The following is a 5,563-nucleotide window of genomic DNA, read 5'->3' on the forward strand; positions in this document are numbered from 1 at the left end:
TTTCAAATAGGCTACTTTTTTACTCTTGAGTAATTTCCTGGACTATTACTTTTACTTGTACTTGAGTTATTTTCACTAAAGTAACTAAACTTGTACATGAGTAGGATTCCACCTCTGGCTGTATTGAATCATGAGCCCCATATGGAATCGTATTGTGAAATAAGGCGATCGTCCCATAAGGCGATGGTCCCATCCCGAGTACATTTAGATGACAAGCGGTCCTAATAAGTGGTTCCTCTCTGCTCTGAACAGGTACACTACATAGTCCCAGAGGGGCTGCTCTGAACAGGTACACTACATAGTCCCAGAGGGGCTGCTCTGAACAGGTACACTACATAGTCCCAGAGGGGCTGCTCTGAACAGGTACACTACATAGTCCCAGAGGTGCTGCTCTGAACAGGTACACTACATAGCCCCAGAGGGGCTGCTCTGAACAGGTACACTACATAGTCCCAGAGGGGCTGCTCTGAACAGGTACACTACATAGCCCCAGAGGTGCTGCTCTGAACAGGTACACTACATAGTCCCAGAGGGGGTGCTCTGAACAGGTACACTACATAGTCCCAGAGGGGCTGCTCTGAACAGGTACACTACATAGCCCCAGAGGGGCTGCTCTGAACAGGTACACTACATAGTCCCAGAGGTGCTGCTCTGAACAGGTACACTACATAGTCCCAGAGGTGCTGCTCTGAACAGGTACACTACATAGCCCCAGAGGGGCTGCTCTGAACAGGTACACTACATAGCCCCAGAGGGGCTGCTCTGAACAGGTACACTACATAGTCCCAGAGGTGCTGCTCTGAACAGGTACACTACATAGCCCCAGAGGGGCTGCTCTGAACAGGTACACTACATAGCCCCAGAGGGGCTAAAAATATATATATTGTGATATTTGATTTTGTCCATATTGCCCAGACCTACCTTGTTAGCGTCTTTAGCATTCGTAGCATGCATAATTTGAAAGCAAGGGGTTGAAGTGATAAACACTACATTCTGAAGTGGAAAGCAGACAGATTACACAGTTTAAACATCAGGAAAACTAATGATAAATACATAATCGTGCATATCTGACCCGGATTAACACAGTGCACAGTGTGGTGCCCCTGGATGACCACACTTGAAGTGCACCCCTCCTTCCACAAAAAGTCAAATTTACTATAGAGAGGCAAAGTGACCGCTACTTCCTGCTTCAGCACTGTACCAGAGATTTTCATCCGCCATTTATTTTCACATACACGTTTTGTAAAATGCGTATAAAAATAGTTGTACTTGTTCAAACCAAACAATTCAGATATATTTACAAACAGGGGAGACCATATAACATTTCACTCAGACAAAACGTAAAGAAATTGCGGATTTGAAGAAAATATTTTTTTCAATGTTTTTTTTTGTTGGTCCAAGTGAAATGTTCTATGGTCTTTTCCAATTCTAAATATAGCTGAACCGTTTGGTTTGATGAAGTAAAACTATTTTCTATAATCATTTTACGAAATGTAGGGATGTTGTCATCTGTCATATCAAATGCTGAACTACTTTAAAACTGTTTTTCTGTGATGTGTAAATGTTTTCCTTAAGGATACACCCAGCTCTGTGATTGGTGGAGTGTTGGCGTCATCCTGTATGAAATGGTTGTCGGACAGCCTCCCTTCTTAGCAACCACGCCCCTGGAAACCCAGCTGAAGGTATGTTAAACACTTCCAGTGGAAGGTTAGACAGACACATACCACACTGTCTCTCTGCCAGTGGAAGGTTAGACAGGCACAGACCACACTGTCTCTCTGCCAGTGGAAGGTTAGACAGACACAGACCACACTGTCTCTCTGCCAGTGGAAGGTTAGTACCACACTGTCTCTCTGCCAGTGGAAGGTTAGACAGACACAGACCACACTGTCTCTCTGCCAGTGGAAGGTTAGACAGGCACAGACCACACTGTCTCTGCCAGTGGAAGGTTAGACAGACACAGACCACACTGTCTCTCTGCCAGTGGAAGGTTAGACAGACACATACCACACTGTCTCTCTGCCAGTGGAAGGTTAGACAGGCACAGACCACACTGTCTCTGCCAGTGGAAGGTTAGACAGACACATACCACACTGTCTCTCTGCCAGTGGAAGGTTAGACAGGCACAGACCACACTGTCTCTGCCAGTGGAAGGTTAGACAGACACATACCACACTGTCTCTCTGCCAGTGGAAGGTTAGACAGACACATACCACACTGTCTCTCTGCCAGTGGAAGGTTAGACAGGCACAGACCACACTGTCTCTGCCAGTGGAAGGTTAGACAGACATAGACCACACTGTCTCTGCCAGTGGAAGGTTAGACAGACACATACCACACTGTCTCTCTGCCAGTGGAAGGTTAGACAGGCACAGACCACACTGTCTCTGCCAGTGGAAGGTTAGACAGACACATACCACACTGTCTCTCTGCCAGTGGAAGGTTAGACAGGCACAGACCACACTGTCTCTCTGCCAGTGGAAGGTTAGACAGACAGAGACCACACTGTCTCTCTGCCAGTGGAAGGTTAGTACCAGACTGTCTCTCTGCCAGTGGAAGGTTAGACAGGCACAGACCACACTGTCTCTGCCAGTGGAAGGTTAGACAGGCACAGACCACACTGTCTCTCTGCCAGTGGAAGGTTAGACAGGCACAGACCACACTGTCTCTCTGCCAGTGGAAGGTTAGACAGGCACAGACCACACTGTCTCTCTGCCAGTGGAAGGTTAGACAGACACAGACCACACTGTCTCTCTGCCAGTGGAAGGTTAGACAGGCACAGACCACACTGTCTCTCTGCCAGTGGAAGGTTAGACAGACACATACCACACTGTCTCTCTGTCAGTGGAAGGTTAGACAGACACATACCACACTGTCTCTCTGTCAGTGGAAGGTTAGACAGGCACATACCACACTGTCTCTCTGCCAGTGGAAGGTTAGACAGACACAGACCACACTGTCTCTCTGCCAGTGGAAGGTTAGACAGACACAGACCACACTGTCTCTCTGCCAGTGGAAGGTTAGACAGACACAGACCACACTGTCTCTCTGTCAGTGGAAGGTTAGACAGGCACAGACCACACTGTCTCTCTGCCAGTGGAAGGTTAGACAGACACAGACCACACTGTCTCTGCCAGTGGAAGAGGTTAGACAGACACATACCACACTGTCTCTCTGCCAGTGGAAGGTTAGACAGGCACATACCACACTGTCTCTGCCAGTGGAAGGTTAGACAGACACAGACCACACTGTCTCTCTGCACATTGTCTCTAATGCTTTTGCACGTTTGGGCCTAGGTGATCAACTGGCAGAGCACGCTGCACATCCCCCCTCAAGCCAAGCTGAGCGCGGAGGCGTCGGACCTCATCGTCAAACTGTGCCGCGGCCCCGAGGACCGCCTGGGCAAGGACGGGGCGGACGAGCCCTTCTTCCGCGACATCGACTTCTCCAGCGACCTGCGCCAACAGGGGGCGCCCTACGTCCCCACCATCGCCCACTGCACCGACACCTCCAACTTCGACCCTGTGGACCCAGAGAAGCTGTGGAGCAACGACAGCGAGGGCGAGGGCAACCACAACGACACGCTGAGCGGCTGGTTCCGTAACGGCAAGCACCCCGAGCACGCCTTCTACGAGTTCACCTTCCGCCGCTTCTTCGACGACAACGGCCACCCGTACAGCGGCCCCAAGCCCATCGAGTACGAGGGCTACGAGGGGGACGAGGCAGAGGACGGCCCGGGACAGGAGGAGGCCTCCAGCACCACCACGCAGGGTCGAGACCTGGTCTACGTCTAGCGCCTCCTGGCTGCCCAGCTGCATTATGGGACGACGCAAGGGCCAAGACCTGGTCTACGTCTAGCGCCTCCTGGCTGCCCAGCTGCATTATGGGACGATGCAAGGGCCAAGACCTGGTCTACATTTAGCGCCTCCTGGCCTGGAGTCTGGGGTCTAATTTATCCAACTGTGCTTAGGAACCCTACTGAGGATGAACTAAAAGAATGACTAACCTATCCAGTGACTGCACGCACACCTGCAATGCAATTTCCCTGTTCAATTGATAATCAGGCTCATTTATATGAGTCATGTGGTTAATTGGCATTGACCATTTATGGTTGGATTGGGGCGGATCCACATGTGGAATGTCCCAGTTGGACTGTGATTGGTTGGTTACAGGGGGAAATTGCCTGCAGCAGGTGTTCGCACTGTCAGAATTTAGTTGACTTAAATTATTGGCCCTAAGTTGTCTTGTTTACGTTAGAACTGTTATTATATATTTTACAACACTACTTTATGCGGGGAATACCTTTGCTGACCTTTTGACTAGAGCCCGACCGATATGGGATTTTTGAAACTGATACGATACCGGTTTTAGGGAATAAAAAATTACCGATACCGATAATATCGGCCGATATTTTTATTTTATTTTATTTTTGTTTTTATCATCAAATGTTTATCCCCCATTAGTGCTAATCCCCCATTAGTGCTAATTGTTTATTTATTTATCCTGGTTGCTGCTCCACCCTCTGCCGATCTGGGGAGAGCTGAAAACTGGCTCCATGCTTCCACATGGGCAGTTAGCCAGCCGCTTCTTTTCACCTGACAGGGGAAGCTTCACCGGTAGGACATAGCACGTGGGAGGATCACGATATTCCAACCAGTTCCCCTCCCTCCGAACAGGCGCCCTTAACGACCAGAGGAGGCACCACATCAGCAACCCTCAAATATCAAACACTTGACAAAGATATGATTGAGTTGACATGAATTGAAATATGTGATGTAGGCAGGATATTTTACAGCTTATTAATAAACTCAATGCAATGAAACCGTAAACTTAACTGGGAATTTAATAATTATAAATAACTAGAAATACAAAAACACAATAGAACAAATAGTTAAGAAAAAATATCAAATATACACAACATGCTGTCCATGCTGTCTATAACTTATATATATATATATATATAAAAAAAAAAAAAAAAATCGGCCGATATATATATATTTTTTTTACCGATACCGATATATCAATAATCGCCAATATCGGCCGATAATATCGGCGGGCCGATAATATCGGTCGGGCTCTACTTTTGACACTAGATTGTGAAACACAGATTGATGGCGTGGACACTGGACAGTTACTGGACAGTCACTGGACAAGTTAGTCATAGTTTTTAGTCGGGATTCTAGGCACATATTGCTAAATGAGACCCCTGGAGGGGCAGGGGGTTGTTGTGGTGGTACAGCATTTGAAACCTAGCACATAGGAGAGCACGTCTTGAGGAGGCATCACTACATCTTAGGCTTTGAGAACACTGCAGCAGATGGTCACATCAACAGAGCGTTCTGTAGAGACCAGTGTGCTCTCAGAGAAGACAGAGACTATCAGGGTGCTCTCTTTGACAACTTATGGCAAAGCCCCCTTAAGCCTTTATTTATTGAAGAAAGTGTAACTGGTGATGCTAGTTTAGAGATGCCATTTGAGTCTGGGGGGTTTTGTTGTTGGAATGTTGCTTTTATCTGAAATGGTTTTAATTTATATTTGAATACGTCTGTTGCAATGGGGATTT

Source organism: Poromitra crassiceps (genome assembly GCF_964638095.1).
Source record: "Poromitra crassiceps genome assembly, chromosome: 6".
Taxonomy (NCBI): domain Eukaryota; kingdom Metazoa; phylum Chordata; class Actinopteri; order Beryciformes; family Melamphaidae; genus Poromitra; species Poromitra crassiceps.